The sequence below is a fragment of the Mesoplodon bidens genome (assembly GCF_964165515.1).
Source record: "Mesoplodon bidens genome assembly, contig: HAP1_SCAFFOLD_238, whole genome shotgun sequence".
In the NCBI taxonomy this organism is placed as follows: Eukaryota; Metazoa; Chordata; class Mammalia; order Artiodactyla; family Ziphiidae; genus Mesoplodon; species Mesoplodon bidens.
In genome coordinates this window covers 100,509-123,093 of record NW_027671924.1, presented here as the reverse complement: position 1 = coordinate 123,093, position 22,585 = coordinate 100,509, and positions in this window count along the sequence as shown.

Here is a 22,585-nt window from a genome sequence, read left to right as displayed (position 1 = left end):
CCTAAAATCATAAAAAGTCCGCAGACACCCCAAAACACACCACCAGACGTGGACCTGCCCACCAGAAAGACAAGATCCAGCCTCATCCACCAGAACACAGGCACTAGTCCCCTCCACCAGGAAGCCTACACAACCCACTAAACCAACCTTAGCCACTGGGGACAGACACCAAAAACAACGGGAACTACGAACCTGCAGCCTGCAAAAATGAGACCCCAAACACAGTAACATAAGCAAAATGAGAAGACAGAAAAACACACAGCAGGAGAAGGAGCAAGATAAAAACCCACCAGACCTAACAAATGAAAAGGTAATAGGCAGTCTACCTGAAAAAGAATTCAGAATAGTGATGGTAAAGATGATCCAAGATTCTATTTCCCAGATCCAAAATCTTGGAAATAGAATAGACAAAATGCAAGAAACAGTTAACAAGGACCTAGAAGAACTAAAGATGAATCAAGCATCGATTAAAAACACAATACATGGGCCTCCCTGGTGGCGCAGTGGTTGAGAGTCCGCCTGCCGATGCAGGGGATACGGGTTCGTGCCCCGGTCTGGGAGGATCCCATATGCCGCGGAGCGGCTGGGCCCGTGAGCCGTGGCCGCTGGGCCTGCGCATCCGGAGCCTGTGCTCCGCAACGGGAGAGGCCACAACAGTGAGAGGCCCGCATACCGCAAAAAGAAAAAAAAAAAACAAAAAAAACACAATACATGAAATAAAAAATACTCTAGATGGGATCAATAGCAGAATAACTGAGGCAGAAGAACGGATAAGTGAGGTGGAAGATAAAATAGTGGAAATAACTGCTGCAGAGCAAAATAAAGAAAAAAGAATGAAAAGAACAGAGGACAGTCTCAGAGACCTCTGGGACAACATTAAACGCACCAACATTCGAATTATAGGGGTTCCAGAAGAAGAAGAGAAAAAGAAAGGGACTGAGAAAATATTTGAAGAGATTATAGTTGAAAACTTCCCTAATATGGGAAAGGAAATAGTTAATCAAGTCCAGGAGGCACAGAGAGTCCCATACAGAATAAATCCAAGGAGAAATACGCCAAGACACATATTAATCAAACTGTCAAAAATTAAACACAAAGAAATCATATTAAAAGCAGCAAGGCAAAAACAACAAATAACACACAAGGGAATCCCCGTCAGGATAACAGCTGATCTCTCAGCAGAAACCCTACAAGCCAGAAGGGAGTGGCAGGACATAATTAAAGTGATGAAGGAGAAAAACCTGCAACCAAGATTACTCTACCCAGCAAGGATCTCATTCAGATTTGATGGAGAAATTAAAACGTTTACAGACAAGCAAAAGCTGAGAGAGTTCACCACCACCAAACCAGCTTTACAACAAATGCTAAAGGAACTTCTCTAGGCAAGAAACACAACAGAAGGAAAAGACCTACAATAACGAACCCAAAACAATTAAGGAAATGGGAATAGGAACATACATATCGATAATTACCTTAAATGTAAATGGACTAAATGCTCCCACCAAAAGACACAGATTGGCAGAATGGATACAAAAACAAGACCCATATATATGCTGTCTACAAGAGACCCACTTCAGACCTAGAGACACATACAGACTGAAAGTAAGGGGATGGAAACAGATATTCCATGCAAATGGAAACCAAAAGAAAGCTGGAGTAGCAAGTCTCATATCAGACAAAATAGACTTTAAAATAAAGACTACTAGAAGAGACAAAGAAGGACACTACATAATGATCAAGGGATCGATCCAAGAAGAAGATATAACAACTGTAAATATTTATGCACCCAACATAGGAGCACCTCAATACATAAGGCAAATACTAACAGCCATAAAAGGAGAAATCGACAGTAACACAATCATAGTAGGGGACTTTAACACCCCACTTTCACCAATGGACAGATCATCCAAAATGAAAATAAATAAGGAAACACAAGCTTTAAATGATACATTAAACAAGATGGACTTAATTGATATTTATAGGACATTCCATCCAAAAACAACAGAATACACATTTTTCTCAAGTGCTCATGGAACATTCTCCAGGATAGATCATATCTTCGGTCACAAATCAAGCCTTGGTAAATTTAAGAAAATTGAAATTGTATCAAGTATCTTTTCTGACCACAATGCTATGAGACTAGATATCAATTACAGGAAAAGAGCTGTAAAAAATACAAACACATGGAGGCTAAACAATACACTACTTAATAACGAAGTGATAACCGAAGAAATCAAAGAGGAAATTAAAAAATACCTAGAAACAAATGACAATGGAGACACGACGACCCAAAACCTATGGGATGCAGCAAAAGCAGTTCTAAGAGGGAAGTTTATAGCAATACAATCCCACCTTAAGAAACAGGAAACATCTCGAATAAACAACCTAACCTTGCACCTAAAGGGTGCAAAAAAAAAAAAACAAGGCAAAAAAACAAAACAAAACAAAAACAAACAAACAAACAAACAAAAAAACCAAAAAAAAAAAAAAGAGAGCTTAAATCAGCCAGAGAACATTCCCCAGCTTAGAGAAGCAGGGACACCCAGGTCAGCTACATCCTCGCGCCCCCTGTTAAGATCCCCAATCAGAACCTGGGCCTCAGATGCTCTTGTCTGTATGTTAAGAAGAGTTAAAGAGAAGCTCTCTCCCTCCATCCTCGAGGAATGACACAAAATGCCTCCAATAACCCCACCCTCTATTTTGCCTCACTCCACCCTCTCGGGGCAGAATCAGTCTAAAATTTTCATATTTACTCAAGTTAATGACAGGAACCTGATACACCACAGGCTGCAACCTCCACATTTCAAGAATCAAATAAAACGTTCACCGCCCCACCCCCCACCCCGGAGATGTTCTGTGTCAACACTGTGCATTAGCATCACTGTTATTAACCTTATTTTTTGTCTTGTTAAAATATTAATATGAACCACTCCCAGTAAGCAGAGCAGGAACTTATTCAATGTTTTATTACCTTAAGAAAGTTTTCAGACACATCGAAAGCATATGCCACCAGAAAACACGTTACACTGTTTATACTGGGTAAGTCGTGCCCAGCAGAGAGCCGTCAGGTTCTGAGAGCTGGGAGTAGGCAGAACATGCATGTGGCCCAACACATGGTCTGCAGGGTAAGGGGGGATGGGATGGGGTCAGAACAGGCCTCCTTGTGACATCTCTCAGGTAACTCATCTGTTAAACCTAAAACGGGGGTCATTCTAGCCGCCCATAAGTGCGAGATGGGTTCTGTAAAACCTTTTATGCCCTTTGGAGGACACGCCAATCAAAGGTGACCACTCACTTGGGAGCAAACTAGAATGTTCCATTTGCTTACCACGTGAAACCAATGGGGCATGCTGGTAAACCTGGCCATCGGGGCCCTGTTACTTCAGGTCACTGCAGCAGCTCCCTTCCAAAACAAGAGGAGGAAGAGAAAAGGCACGCCCACGAATGCGTTTCTCCGTTTACATCCCAACCTGCCAGAAAGCCCACAATCCTCTGGGCTCCAAGGCCACCTGCCCCGAGCCCTGGTATCCAGGATACCGCATGAAGCTGCTGCTCTTTTAGCAGGCCCTCACTAGCCAGACTTGAGTGGACGGCTGCAAGCTAATGAGTTGTGTGCCCCAGCCAGGGAGAGGCCCTGTCACGTGGCTCTGGGATCAGTTCTGAACGCCACCAACTGCTGTGCACACATCAATTTACTCAACGCAGGGTTTATTTGCTGTGACAATCATGGCCTTCACCTGGAAACCTTCATCACTACTAGGGCAGATTCAAGGGTACCTAGAAATGAAAGGCCGTCCAAGCTGGTGGGTAAGTCAACTCTCTTCTCCTGGAAGATGGCAGCAAAGGCAGCAGTAGCCCCACGGCCAGGTCAGACTTTTTGCCACGGGCTGTCCTAACTCAACCACGTTGATCCCACTATTTACACAGTGCTTCTCATTTCCCCAGATGAGGACATCTTCTGTCACCCACAGGAACCCAGGAGATAGCAGGAAAGGAAGGTAGTACTATCCTCATTCAACACTTGGAAACTGAGGCCCAGAGATATTAAACCCCAAGTTCAATTAACATGAAGTACTAGACCTATAACTCAGGTCTTTGGTACCTGGTCAGCTGGGAAGATTCAAAGGGCCCAAGAGGGCCCCAGTTAGAGGGATGCAATCCAGCTGTGACGAGCATCCCACAGGCCTTCTCTGTTGGGGGTCAAGTGGGCTAACTACACTCTCCTAGCTAGGAGGGTGATGGCCTCTAAATGGATGGCAACCGTCGCCACCAGCACTTTCTCTAACTGAAAGGTGAAGAGGCGGGGCGAGTCTGTCGACGCAACACATTCCTTGGTTTATTTTCTCCGCTAGAAATAAACGGGAGTGTCTGAAGGGCAGCCCAGCCATTCCCGAGCAAAGTCAAACTGCTTTTGTCGGACAGCTCTCTGTTCAGCGGCTATAAACCGAATGCCATTACCCGCAAAATGTAACCATAAAGGCCATAAGCCCGACGTTGTGAGTTAATTAAATGCCTCATTAACTTTTTTAAAAACATGACTTATTCAATTCATAGAAAATTTAACCATCACCGCTAAAGGCACAAGCATGTGGTTGCACACTGGCGTTTCAGCCTAAGAAATAGAAGCCTTTTTCCCAGGAGGGAAAGGTTTGAGGTCTTTGGCCACGCAAGTGATCTATTTAACGCGGATCTGAAGCCAGAGTGTGTTTCTAAACTTCCAGAACCACATTATCATGACATAAAGCTCAGACAGCCTTTATACTGCACATGGTATCTTTGGCTAAGCAGAAGAAAATAACCAAGAATGCTGAAGACAAAACTTCAGGAAAACCCTCCCAAACCACACCCTTATCTGCTTAAGCAAACTGTCCTTCAATTTGAAAAGGCTGAAGCTGCCACATCTCCCAACTGGGCCATCATCCCAACATTTAAAATTCTGCCCAGAGAAATCCCAGAAAGTTGGATTCAAAGTTGAAAGCGTTCATCTACTTGTCACAATGTTCAGCATCAACACTGGTGATCTGTGGAATCTACATATTGAAATTTACATTTGAAGAAAAAAACAAATCCGACCGTAAACATTCCCAAGGCTTCCTGTGCAATCAAAGGCCAGGTAGCCTAAAAAAGGATGGATCAAGTGCCCCTTGGTCCAGGCCTCACAGCCACCAAACCAAAATGGAAACTGTCTTAGAGGACCAACGAGGGTCTTTTGACGTCTCTGGTCCCAAAGGGAGACTGCTGGAAATGATGCCAAGTTCACAGGTGGGGCTCGGAGCCCCGCCCTCCACGGCGGGTGCAGCAGCACCCCGCCCCCCCATCTCCAGCATTTGCTGGAAGCGGGAGTCTACTTTCTCAACCCTAACCCAAAAGTTGGGGTTAGGAGTCTCCCCCCCAACTCCAGCGTTTGCTGGAAGCAAGAAGACTATTTTCTCAACCACGGGGGTCTCTAGCTCAACACTATGTGCAACATCTGCTCTGTCCTCCTAGGCGCCCGCTCTCAGCTCTTGGGAAACCAACTGGGTGCTCCTTGGACTTCACCTGCAAGTAACTGCGCTAACTACCAGAAAGTGCTCTCTAGCTAATGGAGAGGTCTCCAAGAGACGTGTAGATATAAACAACAGCACATTCAACCCACAACAACAACAAAAAACACCCCCAAACTAAGCATAGCCCTAGTGCTTCCAACTTCCCACCCACAGTCATGCCTTAGGGCCAAGGCAGGCACACTTCCAAGGGCTCACGGCACTATGGACCGGGGTGGGGGGACACGACGGGAGACGGGGGACAGGGGCACAGAGCTGGCTGAGGGTGTGGGCGCCAGGGCTCCGGGCCAGCCTGGGTCCTGCCACCCCAGTGCTCAGCCACACCTCCACACTCAGCCTGCTGAACCGCGTTTTACTGTCACCATTCAACTCCCAGAGGGCTGATGCCAGCACAGAAAAATGCCTTTGCCCTGTGGGCTATTACATCACAATTGCTACTGACAAGTATGGTGGGGGAACTGCACAGGGCAGAGAGAGTCATCTGTCTTACAGAGGTTTTGAACTGTCAAAAGGGCAATTCCAGTGTGAGCCAGTCTTGCTGAGGAGCGTGGTGGGCTGTGGAGCACTGCTGGATTGCTACCTGTACGGGTATCAGCTAACCCCTCTGAGGCTCAGTTTCCTCATCCGAGAGTGGGCTAGTACGCGTTACTCCCAAGTGAAGATGTTAACAGGGTGAAAGGAGTTACTACAGATCACACGGGCTTAGGCAGATATCAGCTATCTTTCTATGTTGCTCTAGCAATAGAGGCCATCACTGTCATCAGCCGTGCTGGGTTGGGATACAGCAGTGTGGACAGGGAGTTTTGTGCAAGGTTCAACCCCTGCTCCCCGCCCATCAGCCCTCGGCTCCCGTGCCCTCTCAGAAAGAGACTGCTCAGGTCTGCCCCACTCCCACCCCTACTCTGCACAGACATTACCCACCCGCTACCTCACAGGGGCATCACTCTGCCCCAAACAGCACAAGTTAGTAGAGCTAATAACTACTCTCCTACTCTCTTTCTTGCTATTCAGATTCCAAAAGGGCTCATTAAAATTCCCCTGGTCGCCAAGCCCTGGGTTAGGTCAGATTTTATATCAGAGATAAGTGAGCCAGACTGGCCGAAGCAGCCTACCTGCCTGAACGGGAACGGAACATCAGAGAGGCCTGCCTTTCTTTTCACACCACGACTGAACAAGCCACCAAAGAGCCTGCAGTGTGAGCGGGAGCCAACGCAAACACCCTGCTGGAACACCCAGCCCAGCCCGCCACGTGGAGGGGGCTGGGCTCTGAGACACGCCCCCCATCCACAGCCAGTGTGTCCCCCACCCAAGGAGCAGAAGCCAGCGGATCCTGATCCAGGGCACCCACAAGGATGCTCACCTCGTAGCCAAGCCGGGAGGCCTGCTATAGGAGGGTCTCGCCCGCGTTCTTATTGACAATAAGTCTCCGCGCTTCCGGTGGCATCGGGCGGGACTGGGTGGTCTCTGGAGGGGAGCTTGACCATGTCAGCTGCGAGGCCTGGGAAGCTGGTAACAATTGCTGCAAACAGTCCAAGGGCTTCTGGTCCTGCTTGGCCGGCGAAAGATCATAGTCGGAACTGGGCTCAGGCCGCTTTCAAAATCTCCGGACGGTCACCTATCACGAAACCAGGCAGCGCACACATTTCAGGCTGTCCTTCCACCACCCGCCTGGTTCGCCTCCTCCCTGAGTTACAAACCTGAGTGGAGGAAAGCACTTTTCCTCCTCTCTGTCTGGGGGAGGCGGGGCGCGAGGAAGGGGTTGCATTTTTACTCGCTGGAAACTTCACCGCCACCCAGGAGACACGTCCCCTAGGAAGGGGCAGGGACGTTTTGGGGGGAGGGGTTCAGGAAAAGGAAAGCTTTGTCCCCAGAAGCAGAGAAGCAGGCAGGCGGGATGTGCCTGCACGGGCCCGGGGGGCGGGGGAGAGCCAGGGGCAAGAGGTACCTTGCCATCCGCATTGTCCACCTAGGAGTCCCCTGGCAGCGGCAAGCCCCGCCTGGGCTCCTGAGGGATCAAAGGCTTGGTTTTGCACGGTTGCTTCGCGGATGGTTTCTCGCTGTTGTCGGTGTATTTCTGCGGCAGGGGCGAAGGCTGCCGATCCATTTCTTCGTCCATGCACAGCACATCTGTCAGGGGGAGAAGCAGCGGGCGTTACACAGTTGTAGCCGGTGAGGAAAGAAAAGCCCATTGTTAGCACTGATCGTTGGAGCAGCTTCAGTTTTTAAAGATATACCAATTATGTTTTCAAAGCACTAATATTTTAATTATCCCACATTCAACCGGCAAATAGGCTAACCCACGAAACGCCAAATGGCAAGTCGCTTCAAAGGGCCGCAAGAGAGGGCAGAAGCCAGCCCTTCGTGCGCTCCCGTCCCCACCCGTGGGGGGCCTGGGTGATCGGGACAGGGCGACTGCGGACAGCCTGAGGCTGGAATGAGGGCACTGACAAGCGCCCGGGGTCACCCAAGACTTCCCTTCCTGCCCAGCCGCGGGCTGGGTGATGAGGAGCAGCCCAGGAAGTCAAGCTCCCACCTCACTGTCCATTCCATAAGGAAGTGTGCAGGCTGAAAGGACCTCAGGAAGAAAACTCCCCGCTCGCCACACGCTACTCTTGTCAACTTGGATGGCGCTCAGGTCCCCTCCAGGGCCGTTTCCCACAGAGGGCGGGTGATCCACCCTCCAGGAGCGCCCCCCGCCCCGTGCGTACCTTGTTCATTGTCACTGCATTTAAGGGACTCCTCCAACCAGCTGCTGTTGCTTTTGGCCTCTGCCCTTTTCCTGCCAGGTTTCTCTTCGGAGATGCTATTGCCCTGGGGGGTGACCGCAGGCTGAACCGCCTGGATCACTTCCTTCCTGCCCTGCCGGCCAGGTTTGCTCTCTGCTCCCGACGTTCTCTAAGGTGCAGCAAGCAGCGCTGCTTTCTGGGATGGAGCCCTGTTAATTCAATGCACACCTCAGGTTGGTCAGCTCACTATAATGTGGCTCTTCTAAGTGGTTACAGGAACTGTTTGTCATTTCCCTCTCAGGCCAGTCAGCTAATGGACAAATAACTACAAATTAAAGAAGAAGCCCCCCAGGGCGGGGGGGTGGGCCGAACAAACTGTCTTACACATCACTAACAGGGGTGGGGGAGGGGAGGGGTGTGGTCACTGTGTTGGCTGGAACTTGTCACCAAGTCTCGGGAGGGGGCCTATTTGCCTTTGGCCACCTTTGGGCTCCAGCCCCGGCAACTGGCTTTGGGGGGGTGGGGGGTGGGATGGGGGTGGGGGGTGGGGAGGTGTGAGTGGCTCCCCCCAGGGATCCAGGGTGGGACTGGAACTTTCCACTGCTCCGCTCCAGGACTTTCGTAGGGTGCCCTGCGGGCCCGAAGCCAAACCGAGCTCACCTTTGGAGACCCGTCTCCGCTTGGCTTTCAGCAGAGAGTCCTCCGGGAGCACAGTGGTCTCAGTGTGGTTCCTATTGCCAGACACCTTGCGCTTTCTGTTCAGCCGGAGGGTAGGGCTGCGTGACGCGTCCGGGGCCGCCTGGTCGGCGGGGGACTCTCTGGGGGGCTCCGTGTCCATGTCCTCAGGAAGATCACTGTCTTCTGGGGCTTCGAAGGGGTCAGGTTTGCTTCCATCATAACGCTCCCCTAGGGGAGGGGAGACAACCCGGAAAGGAGGGAACAAAGGTCACCAAGAGCAGGCAGGACCCCCACGCCCAAGGCAATCTGCTACCAACAGACCACCCCCCTTTGGAGACCAGGGGCCTCACACGCCGGAAGCACAAAACCCTCAGAAAGACGTCCCAAAGGAAGGACAGCTGAACACAACCAGCAAAGAAAGCAGAAAATGAGGCGCGTAGCCCACTCACAATCCATCCTTCAAGGGTCAAGGTGAGGCATCTACACCATTCCTCTATAGGCATGTGAGATCACTCCCTAACTGCTTAACTCTCCAAGGTGGCTTACTTTTAAAGGGGGGGTGAGTGACCTCACAGTAAGATCCAACCAATCAGAGCGGAGCTACAAATGACTATGGAAACAGCTGCTAGTCAACAAAAAAGGCTGATGTCATCAAGAGACCAAATAGCCCCCAACTGCCATTTACACAGACATAGCACCAATGTTCACTTGGGTCAGCAGGGGCGAGGGTGAAGAAAAAGGGTAGGGAAAGAATGGTGGGAGGCTGGGAAGCTGGGGAGACCAAGGCAAGAGGAGCCTGGCAAAGGGAAAGGAAAGGCTTCCTGGTGCACACACAAGGGTCAAGGGCAATTTCAAAGAACTCAACCAGATTGCTACAAGTCCGTCTGTCCTCTTTCCACACCTGTGGGGGGAAAAGCATTTCACTGCCATCGAGGGGCTGCTCCTATTTCCTGTCTAGGAAGAAGGCCCTCAGTGACACCAGTCACCCACCTGGCACGTCTCCACGCCTTCCTTCCCAGGCAACAAGCATCTAAGGACATTTCAAAGACAAGACTCCAACCCCCTTCATGGGGGGTGGGGGGTGGGGGGGTGGCGGGCAGGGCTGAACTGCTCACACCCCAGCTCCGCCTGTGTTGCTCCTGCCCCCCTGCTCAATCTAGCATCCACTTGGGGCTTTTCCTCCAATCACCCCAGCCTAACATCACTCCTCACTTTTGCTCTAGCCAAAGAAACAGTTCAACTGCTTTGCTAGTCACATTGTTTCTAACACACAAATAATTCTATAATGATCACTGTGCTGTTAAAGAGTTCCCCGAAGATGACCCTGTGTCCATCACCGGCCGGGGGTGGGGGTGGGTGTATGAGTTTGGTATTTCATTAACACCTGAGCTAAGCTCCCACAGCCCGTTTTTCTAGATGAAATCATGGACACACCCCTCACATGCTGCTCGCATTCCTCCTCCTCTCCCTAGACCACTTCAAGTATCACTCCCACTTCTGCCCAGCCGGCTGGCCCCCTGATCAGCCTCTCTTGGGGGGCATTCCCAGCATTTAATGGCAGCCAGTTGTGGGGATGAACCTAACCCTGGCCTGGGCTAGCCTGACCTGTGTTCTCAATGGTGGAACACACTTAGCTTTTCTCCAAGGGTATCCCAAGGTGGGAGAGATCCCCATCTACTCTTGCCAGAATGGTGGAATCACCCCAACCGCGAGGGTCTCCTGTCATGGCAGCAGGAGAAACCCCAAACTCCTGGCCTGTGCTTACAGGTGATGCAGCCCAGGCTACCGCAGGCCCGGTGAAGACGGCGTGCTGCAACTCTCACTCGGGCTGCTCTGTGACCCTCTTAAACACTTGCGCAGGAATGGCGCCACTTTACAACTCGGCCCCCTTCACTTGTAAAGTGCGAATGTTATTGCTAGCCTCCCTCCAGGGTGGGCTTCATAATCACGGGCCGGGCTCAGCACAGAGAAAGGCTGGAAAAATCCCTTTAACCAAAAGATGCCAAGACTTTCAGACCAGCCTGAATCTCAGGCCTGAAACGTAGGAAATTTTAAGAGGTGAGCCCTGCTGGTTACACCATTGGACTTCTCTGGTCCAATCAGCCTTCCCTAAAAGCTCCGTGGGAGGGGATCCATGGAGGAATGGAAGGGCTACCTTAAGAACCCCCATGTCCAATTTGAAAGTTTCTTTTTCCAAACTAGGTCCATCCACCCATCCCCCAAACCCGGAGCCTTTTAGGGCAAAGACCTCAATTCCCCTCAGCTAAGGCCCCCCAAGACCTTACGCTAGTGTGACCTTACCCAGGCCAGTAATAACCCTGAAGGACACCCACCCCGATTGCCCAAGATGCCCATGGCCACCAGCTATGGGGTAGAGGCTCCGTGTCACTTGGAGCTTCTCAAAGACTGTTCTAACCATGACCCACAGGAGGATGACCCTTGAGGGCAAAGGAGTTGGGGAGATAAATAGATACACGGGGATCCTAACCATCAGGCTTTGCCATCATTGCTACTTTTGGCCCTTCTAAAAGTGGGAAGCCATGTGCCCTTGGTCACCCAGTCTAAGCAAGATGTGAACGTGGTCCCTGCAGCATGGTCCTATGACTCACAGCACATATATCCCAAATTCATTATGGTTGTACCATAGCATCACCTCACAGAAGCATCACCACAGCGACATTTACAAGTCACTGTGGCAGCAAAGCACCCTCACCACTGTTGAGCCATGCCCAGTGAGGCCTAAACAAGGTGAGAGGGTTCTGAGTCGCTGCAAGGCTCCCCAGGATTAAAATCCCCTTCTCTGTAGCTTAACTATAATAGCACCTCCAGTCAGGGCTAACCTTGCTCAAAGTTAAACCCGCTACACAAGGAGTGCAGGGGATCTCTGTTCCAAAGTAGTTTACAAACATGCAGGTGCTCAGCTGGAAGAGAAGTTCCCTGAGCAAAGAAGTTTCATGAAGCCCCTCAACTGAGGCTTCCTCCAGCTCCTGGCCAGGCACTGCCACTGAGCAGGTCCTAGGCCTGTCCCAGCCAAGTGGCTGGCAAGGGAGATGGTTACTCCAAGTTTGAGAAGGAAGGGACCAATGCCTCCTTGCCCCGCCCCATCTTCAAATGCCACTGAGGGTTCCTAGTGATGAACTTCCAAGTCTGAGGAACCTCCAAACTCATTTGGTGAACTTCCAAAATAAAAATTTCACTCAGCCACCCATGTGATCATAAAGAATAAATGAGTATCTCAGCCACTGTGTTTTCAAGTTAATTTCTTTTTTAAACAAGCCCCTAGCAACAAGATGCACCCGCACCAGGACAACCAGGGCCGCGCAAACAGCACCCACCACCTTAGAAGCTCCTGGGCCCTCCATGAGTAGGGGCTGCCTCAGAAGGGGGAAGGCACCTTGAAGGCATCCTGGACCCTCTCTGTGACCCCTGCCCGCCCCAAATCCCCGCCCCAGCTCCCATGTGCTCACAGCTCGGCTCTCGGCCACACCGACACCCATGAGAAGGACCTGAGCCCATATCAGCTCAAGACATGATGGCCCAAGAACAAGAAGGCCCATTCATATCCAGCTGAATGGAATGAACACCTGCTGGGCCTTGGACGTGGAGGCCGCAGTAAGAACAGTGGCCCCTTCAGGTGACCTTTCTTGACCAGCTATTTACAAACCCCACGTCTCTACAAGACAGAGGGTGGGTGGGGAACCCACCTTCGTTGCCCCAACCTTTCAAACGCAGCCCCTCACCTTCCCCAACCCTTCTCCTGACCTCCCATGGTGGCCATTCATGGCTCACTGGGCCACGTCCCGGGTGCTCCAGGAAGAGACCCGTCGGTCGGTCTGAGATTGGAGGCAGGCGGTGGGGGGAGGGGGCTTTCGGAATCATCTGGGGCTCAGGCCCTGCTCCCCATCAGCCACACCGAGTTCTCGTCTCCACGCTCAGCAGGAAAGACTGGGAAGGATGCACACAAACGTCTCTGGGAAGAAGGGCGGGTGAGGCCACTGAGACGTGAAGGGCAGCGGCCACCCTGGGTTTGGCCACGTTGCTGGAGAAAAGGGCAAAAAGACTCGAGGCCGGTTACCTGCCCGCTCCCTTCCTCCAGCCTCCCTCACCGTCCACCCACAACAGGCAGATCCCCTCCTCAGAAAAGTGCATCCCCGTGAACTTGGCCTTGCCCACTTTTACCACATCTCTCTGAGAAACTTCCCCAGGAGCTGAGTTATGAGGCCACTCAGGAGGGTAAGGGTTGCGTGTCAGCTGTGAGCACAGGCAAGGAGGCAGGCCTTCTTGCTGCTTCACTCCAGGGTGGCCTGGACCCTCCGTTTTTCATTCCAATCCCGAGGGGGAGGAGCTCGGAATCGTCTACTCCAGGCACATCAAGAGCCCCATCCCTCGGGTAAGGCCGCCACTGACTAGCCCCAGAAATCCCCTTCTACGGGAGCCACGTGGGACACACCGGTCCCGCTGTGGCTTACCCAGAACTCTGGCCACAGGCCTTTCTCTGACCCCAAACATAAGCTGGGGGAGGGCAGTGCTCCAAGCAGCAGAGAGAAGCACACGCTGCTGCTGACCACAATTCTCCCGAACTGCATCAGGCACCCACGACCTAAGCGTGCGGGCGAACGCCGACCCTACGACCGGGTCCAAGGGCCTGGGCCTCCCAAACGTGCCCACCACCCCCGACTGTCCCGTCTCAGGAGGACTGCACGCCCACCCTGTCCTCGACGTTCACCGAGGTGCCCTCACTCACCATCACCGGTGAGGTTTCTGGGGTCCGGAGCAGGCTGCAGGCCACAGGCCACCAGCACGCACACTGAAGAAAGCGGGAGAAAGACCTCCACTTGCTGCCAACGCATCTCATTCGCCCAGGAAGTCTCGAGGGCCAAGCCCGAAGTCAACCCCAGTGGGGGAGCAGCTGAGGGGACCGCAGAGTGTGACTCGAGGCCAACACGAGCTTTCTCTCCAGTTCGGCCTCCAGAACAGAACACACCCGTCTGGTGGGAAGAACGGCCTCGTTGATCCCACGGCCTGGGAGCGTGGTGTCAGCTCCTCCTGACTGCAAACGAGCCTCCACAGAACACAATGATGCTCATCTCTCTGGGGCCTTCATCAGCCCTCATCGCACTTGAACGAAACCTCTGCCTCTGGAGGGAGAATCCGAGTACTCTCCACTCCCTCCCACAGGAGACTGTCACTCTGGAGGGTCTGGCTCTGGCTGCAAGTGCCATTCCACTGCTACCAAAAACCCGTGTCCGTACCTGCTACAGAACAGAACACATACCTGCTACGCCGGAGGTCCTGCACTGCCATTCCTCTGCTCTACTGTATCAGACTATGACTAACTACAGGACTAGCATTGCTCCGGAAAAAGGAGACGCGTGCCAGGAAACAGCATTTCATAGGTGCTTCACTCCTGGATGCCGCAACGCTCAAAAGGACAACCAGCCTTGCGATCCACAGCTGGGAAGGGTGGCCAGAGCAGCCCGTTCTCCGAACAGCCAGCACCCAGACGCTGGGCCGTCGGAAGCGTACTGCTTCCTCTCACCTCCCTCGGCACTGGGAGCGGAACCGCCCCGTTCCCACCGACGTGGTACCACACGCGAGCCGCCTGGGTTCACTTACATCTCTCACTGTCGTTCTGGTCGGCAATGGCCTCCTCCGGGGCGACCGACTTTGGCTTTTTGTCCTGACTTCCTTTCAGCCTTTCCCAGTCAGTGGGGCTGAATTTGTGCACCTCAGAGTCTTTGGTCGTGGGGTGGCCACCTTCTCGCTCTTTCATCTCCAACTCTGAGAAGTGCATCACTGCACGCTACAAAGAGAACGGAGATGGAAAAAAGACACACCTTACCACCAAAGCTATTTCACTGCCCTTACCTTAAAGGAAAGTATCTTCAAAGAAAAGTTTGCCCCAAACCAACCACAATTTATGATACAACTGAGATATTTTAAAATTGAACGATAAAAATGTAAGAGTGTCTATGTGTAACTAGTCACACACTCTTTATTCGTAAAGCCATACGTACGTAGAGATATATGTGGTGTGTATGTATAGCCATACATACACTGTGGCATAGAGACAGACATTCTCTTTCGGAGGTAAATAAAACAAAACAAAAACACAACGCAAAGAAAGCGAAACAAAAACACAACAGAAAAGAAAACAAATGCACAATGAATAAAGACGACCATGGCCCACAAACTTCCCTTTGTATATTTGGAAATGAAATTTAACTCAAAAGGTTTATGGAAGATTCTAGTAATAAAAATTGGAAGAACTGACCTCACAGTAAGTAGCGGGTAGACATAAAATACTGTCCTCTTGTAATCCTTCCATCTATGTAATTAAAATGGGCACTCAATGGATCATTTAGATAACTTCATCCATTTTTATAAGCATAAACCAATTTTTTTCTTAACATTGCAAAACAATTTGTCTTTGTGTTTTAATTAAAAGTAAAATATCTTAAGGAAATTCCTATACAACATCTATCATTCACTAGCAAGTTAAATACATACTCTATCCCTTTAAGCAAGGTTTGTGTTTTTGTTTTGTTTGTTTGTTTGTTTTTTGGGTGGAAAAAAAAATTGCACGAATCTCACAGACATGCGGCCGCTACACACCTCCACCAAGTATCACGTAAGGCATTCTAAGCAGCGCTTTTAGGTATATTTGTTAACGTACAGTAACGGCAGAGAAATCAAAGCGATTGATAGGTAAATGTCATGCAGTCTTCTAGACATCCTTCGCAATAATTAAAACTTCCGTTATCAGCATTCGAGTGGAGTTCGCTTAAAATCTACAGAATAACTTCAAGTATCCACTTACGTCCCCTTACTGGACACATTTCAAACATTTCAATTACCCTAAGCTTCATTAACCAAATCAGCCCGGTGTCCTGCCCTATCATACCCCCGGCCCCCTCCTCTTCACACATTAAAAAAACCTGACAACTGGTCAGGCTCCTGAAATTCAGGTTGGGGGGGCTCACCTGCAATGCCCGCTGCTCCCGGCCGAGCTGACTGGAGTCTGCGTACAGTCCGGTAGCGACACACTTGAACCGGTCACCCACGTAACCAGCGGAGTTGGCGATTCTCTTTGCCAGCTTAGATGGCTTCGGGTTCAGAACTTTGCCATCGGTTGATCCTGCCTCGTCAGCTCCGTCTTTCGTGTAGGTGGGGGTGACGTCCACACTCGGTGGGGCACTGCCCACGCAAAACGGTTTGGGATCCTCTTGGGTTTTCCCGAAAGTGACCGCAGAGCCGTCGCTCCCCAGGGTCGGCTCCAAGAATGGAGTCGAGACCGGCGTCGCCAGGTTCTCCTTGTTGGTTACCACTGGAACATTCTCCTTGCTTAAGCCGGAAACAGGCTGGCCCGGAGCCTGTTTGAAAGTATAGGCTTCGTGGAAGTCAGTGATGCGCCCCAACTCCTCTCTCAGGGCAATGAAATCCCGGTGTGGCTGTAGCGCCACATTTTACTTTTTTATTTTTAATATATGTTCACATGTTTCCATAAAGGATCCAAGGTGGCCCATAACGTAAGGACACACAATATTAGCTTTAAAAAAACATGAAAAAAAAAAAAGGGAAATCATGATCCTGGAAATGGGTTGCATCCTTTTAAGGGGTGAGAATAACAGAATGAGTGAGCCAAAGATTTGGGAAAGGATCTCACATTTCCAAATGTCCAAATCTTAAAATTGCACCAAGTGGGAATGTAGCTGTGGCAATATTAACCTGAGAGAGCTCTATGATCGTTTTCTTTACTCATCACTTGGTTGCAAGGTTATAAATGACAGGGTAAGTGAAGGAGGGCAAGTAGACAGATAAGAGTCATTTCCTGATTCTCAAAAGAAGGGGCATCACCTAGGGAAGGGGACTCCAAAACCCTACAGGAATCGTCTGGATATACTAAATTTCCTAGGTGGCAAAAGTATCTCATTTGACCCTAGGAGCCAAATGGAACTTAGAAAAGTAGTGAAAAGCTACTCAACTGAATGCAAGTCATAAGACTAGGAGCATGTCAGTGAAAAGTTCAAGGGAAGATGCTGTGGAAGAGCAGTTCACCTTGTGGTTGAGCATCCTCAGAGCGTGCAATGCGAGGTGCAGTACCTGTTCTGTCTCACAGGTACCCTCCAACCTCTAAACGCATCTCTCCTGGGAAACTGAATTCAAAGAGTCAATTTAAAAAAAAGAGAGGGCTTCCCTGGTGGCGCAGTGGTTGAGAGTCCGCCTGCCGATGCAAGGGACACGGGTTCGTGCCCCGGTCCGGGAAGATCCCACATGCCGCGGAGCGGCTGGGCCTGTGAACCATGGCCACCGAGCCTGCGCGTCCGGAGCCTGTGCTCCGCAATGGGAGAGGCCACAACAGTGAGCGGCCCGCGTACCACAAAAAATAAATAAATTAATTAATTAATTTAAAAAAGATAAAAGTCTCTAGTAGAGAAATTTTATCAGAGCCTAGTATTAAGAGCTGTAGAGCCACAAGTTTCCCACGATACAGCCTTAGCAGAGCCTGTTAAGGCAGTGACAGAAAATTTGTACCGAGGGAAATAGCAGAAGAGTTTGCCTACAATTCACGAAAAGGATCCCTGCACTTGGCCTGAAGGAAATCAGCAAAATTTGTAACAGCTTGTGTATTTGTATGCGGGATTGAGAATGAATTTCATTTTTTAATTTCTCTGAATTATCACATAAGATTCAGAAGATGCTCTCTCTGCCTAGAAGCCACCCCACTGGGATAACTATGCCTACGGAGTGCCTTTGCCTATGACTCCTACTTGCTAACAGACTGGCAGCCTGGCCCCAGGGCCTGGTCGCTGCTCCCAGTGCAATGGTGGATATGGTGTCAACGGTTGCAAAATCAAAGCCCCTTACATCCTCTCCATGCCTCTGTCCCACCCCCCACCCCACTCACCATTGATGTTCAGGAAGGGGAAGGTGTCCTGGATGGGAACGTGGTGCTGTGACTGGTCCAGCTCATCTTCCTCATCTTCTTCATCCACACCATTATCTTTCTCATCCCAAGGAGCAGATCCAGTGGATCCTACCCGAGAAACACACACACACACACACACAAAGGTCAAAAGTGAGGCGCTCACGTTGCACTGTCATCCCTGCAGCTGACCCACTGTTCAAGCTAGGCACTGCCAGCACAGAGGTTCCTTGGGTTCAGTGTGCACCCTCAATGCCAAAGAGTGGGAACCAAGGGTGTTCACCCCACTCCCAGCTCCTCCTACGGAGCCCAGTGCAAGCTCTCATCCCCTCCCCTACCCAGGAGCTGCAGACCCTACTCCCTTCTCCTAGAAATCTTTTAATTCCTACTCTAAACCCCTTTCTACACATTCGCATCCCTTCTAAGGACCCAAGGAGCACGGCTTCTCTCCTTTATAAGCTTACTGTGAAGACAGACCCTTCCCTCATGGCAGAGCCTCACTAGATTCACTGGAGGTCAAGTCTAAATTATCTGGCTCTTAGTCGGAACTGGCTAAACATTGAGTAAATATAGGGATCAGGTGGTATTCTCCTAGGAAAAAATACCATACAAATTAAATGATCACTTACCCATCATTTATAAAGAGAACTTAATAGCCTTCATAATGTCATGGCAATTGACTCTTACAACAGCCTTTGAAATACGCAGGAAAGATGAGAACCCAGATTTTATAGTGGAAGAAGCTGAGGCTCAAAACGTTGAATGACTTGATTCAATGTCCCACAAGTAGTGAAATGGAAAGACCGAGGTTTATAACTCAGACCTTCTAAGTTTTAAGCCCTCCTTCTTCTAAACTACCTGGCCTCTCTTCTCAGTGTTGAGTCCCAAGAGAAGTTATTTTTTATAGAACTCAATACCCCCTCTTCTTTCTAATGCTTTACTGTTCCACTGGGTGGGCAGGAAGACTGTGCTGAGTTTATATCTTTTGTTCTCTGGGTTCTTTCTAGGGACAGCATTTCTTGCTTTATTTACCAGTCTTCAACTTTGTAAGCGAGGCGACTTTCAAGTCGACTATCGCTTTTAGGGTTCAGCCCGGAACCTGGCACACTGTCCACCTTCTCCCCAGCAGCTGGGGCCTCACCTGGGTTAATGATAGAGCCCTGGGGCTGGGGGATGTCACACACTTGATATATCTTCACTGGGTTCATGGGCACCTCCTTGGTGCCGTCGTACATCAGGTTGAATTCCCTGCTCTTGTTGAGCGCACAGCGGAGCTGGGCCTTCCATTTAGCTGGGTCGGGGTCGTCCACCCCTTCCTGGTACTTCCCCTGTCTCCACAGCCCAGGCCTGAGGGATACGAAACTGCAGTGAGTGCCTGCTTGTTGCCCAGAAACACTGGAAAGTGTGCCCGCCCTACCTCGTACAGACACAGATACACACAGCCCTGCCTGACCGCCCCATCACCCCAACTCCAATTTAAAGAGACTGCAGCAGAAAACACCATGTTGGGGACCAGGCAAGGCAGGGCCTGAGAGAAACTAAGCCAAATGCAAATACAGTATTTTAAAAAGAGGAGCCTCATCTCAAGTGCTTGTGCCAGCATCATCTGTCAAGACTACAATGGCCTTAATGAAGGGTTGAAAATAAAGAAAAATCTGGAACACGTATACACCAAAATACTAATGGTAACTTTTGGATAGCAAGACTTCAGGTAATTTTGTTTTGTTTTGCTTGCCTTATTTGTTTTTCACATGAATTGCTTATATAATAAGAAGAGAAAGGGAGGTGGCGTATGATATGAAGAATTTAGGCTTGCTGTTCCCTCTCCCTTCAGTCTTTAATCTGATGCACAAATAACTGTTGAAACCAAGTACCTTTAGGAGTAGCAGCCCATAGGAGGGCAGGAAGCACGCTCTGGGGGTTCAGCTGGCCTCAGTGTGAGGCTGAGGGCCTCAAGTCCTAATAAACTCATACCACCTGCCTTTCCCTGCTTCCTCAAACTCCCACATTGGGAACATTTTGCTGGGAACACCAGTGGCTGGTGGCCTGGGCCAAAACCAGTGTGGCCCCGCCTCTCTGGTTTTCAATTTCCAGGTCTAACAGGCATTTATGTGTCTGTTCACGGGATATCAGCCCTCCCCCACTGTTAACGTATCTCAGATGTCTACACTTTCTTCAGGGCTGTGACGTATGTGCTGGTGCAGAAAAGGGGGATGTCTTTTGCAGAGGACTCAAGATCAAGAGAACGAGATGGACCGGCCAGACTGCTCCCACTTGATGTTAGGAAGATAAGGTGGCCATGTAGTTAGAATTCTGCAGCGGAACATAGCTTATAGAGTCTATGGGTTTGTGGATCCACAACTTTTATTTTTTCAGTAATGCCAACCAAGCTCGTAAGAGACTGACATATAATCCAGAATGCCAGTCTACTCGTTTTCAAAGGGGGATAAAGCTGGTCAGTGACCAGCATGGTTAAGTCCAATAACCTGGACATAACCATGTATGATCTCAACCAGTAACTCCTGTATCTGGTTTCTAATGACAATTCCAAGAACATAAGACCCACTCAACCTTTAAATCCAAATTTTCAGATGACTCCAAAGCTAAATGGAAATGATTTGATATTGAACTCTAAATCTGCATTATCTAGACTACCTCTTACCCAGTTGGGTAACCCAGAAGCGACAGTAAGAGGCTCCTGCTTTCCCAAAAATCACAGGGCGTGAAAATGAAAAGCACTGGAAAGGCAAGACCCCCAGTGAATTCGCAAAGCTGCTTTTGTGTCTTTTTCTTTTTGACCTTGAAGCCAAGAGAAATTCTAAAAATACAAATGTATTAATTTTTAAAACTTGACTTTACTGAATATTGTTCAGATCCCCAAGCCTACAAAAATAATTTTATTTTTTTAAAAATGCTCCCTCTTCAGACTATACTACAAAGCTACAGTAATCAAGACAGTGTGGTACTGGCACAAAAACAGAAAGATAGATCAATGGAACAGGATAGAAAGCCCAGAGGTAAACCCACGCACATATGCTCAACTTATTTTTGATAAAGGAGGCAGGAATGTACAGTGGAGAAAGGAAAGCCTCTTCAATAAGTGGTGCTGGGAAAACTGGACAGGGACATGTAGAAGTATGAGATTAGATCATTCCCTAACACCATACACAAAAATAAGCTCAAAATGGATTAAAGACCTAAATATAAGGCCAGAAACTATCAAACTCTTAGAGGAAAACATAGGGAGAACACTCTATGACATAAATCAGAGCAAGATCCTTTTGGACCCACCTCCTAGAGAAATGGAAATAAAAACAAAGATAAACAAAAGGGACCTAATGAAACTTAAAAGCTTTTGCACAGCAAAGGAAACCATAAACAAGACCAAAAGACAACCCTCAGAATGGGAGAAAATATTTGCAAATGAAGCAACTGACAAAGGATTAATCTCCAAAATTTATAAACAGCTCATGCAGCTCAATAGCAAAAAAACAAACAACCCAATCCAAAAATGGGCAGAAGACTTAAATAGGCATTTCTCCAAAGAAGATATAAAGACTGCCAACGAACACATGAAAGAATGCTCAACATCATTAATCATTAGAGAAATGCAAATCAAAACTACAATGAGATATCATCTCACACCAGTCAGAATGGCCATCATCAAGAAATCTAGAAACAATAAATGCTGGAGAGGGTGTGGAGAAAAGGGAACACTCTTGCACTGCTGGTGGGAATGTGAATTGGTACAGCCACTATGGAGAACAGTATGGAGGTTCCTTAAAAAACTAAAAATAGAACTACCATATGACCCAGCAATCCCACTACTAGGCATATACCCTGAGAAAACCATAATTCAAAAAGAGACATGTACCAAAATGTTCATTGCAGCTCTATTCACAATAGCCCGCAGATGGAAACAACCTAAGTGTCCATCATCGGATGAATGGATAAAGAAGATGTGGCACATATATACAACAGAATATTACTCAGCCATAAAAAGAAACGAAACTGAGCTATTTTTAATGAGGTGGATAGACCTAGAGTCTGTCATACAGTGTGAAGTAAGTCAGAAAGACAAAGACAAATACCGTATGCTAACACATATATACGGAATTAAAAAAAAATAAAAATGTCATGAAGAACCTAGGGGTAAAACGGGAATAAAGACACAGACCTACTTGAGAATGGACTTGAGGATATGGGGAGGGGGAAGGGTAAGCTGTGACAAAGCGAAAGAGAGGCATGGACATATATACACTACCAAACGTAAGGTAGATAGATAGTGGGAAGCAGCCGCAGAGCACAGGGAGATCAGCTCGGTGCTTTGTGACCGCCTGGAGGGGTGGGATGGGGAGGGTGGGAGGGAGGGAGATGCATGAGGGAAGGGATGTGGGAACAGATGTATATGTATAACTGATTCACTTTGTTATAAAGCAGAAACTAATAAAAAATAAATGAATAAATAAATAAATAAATAAAATACAAAAAATACAAAAATAAAAATGCTCCCTGCCTCAAAGGAGTTTACAATCCCTTAAAGGAGACAGATGAGTCAATAGATTAGAAATATAGATACTATGTGAACATCAGTAAAACTGCCTAATCCATAAAGAGTCGGGGGGTAGGTATGGTTGGCCAAGTTTATCAGAATTTTTGATTCTAGGGCTGAATCTTGAACATGGGTAGAAATTAACCAGGTGAGAAGCGTG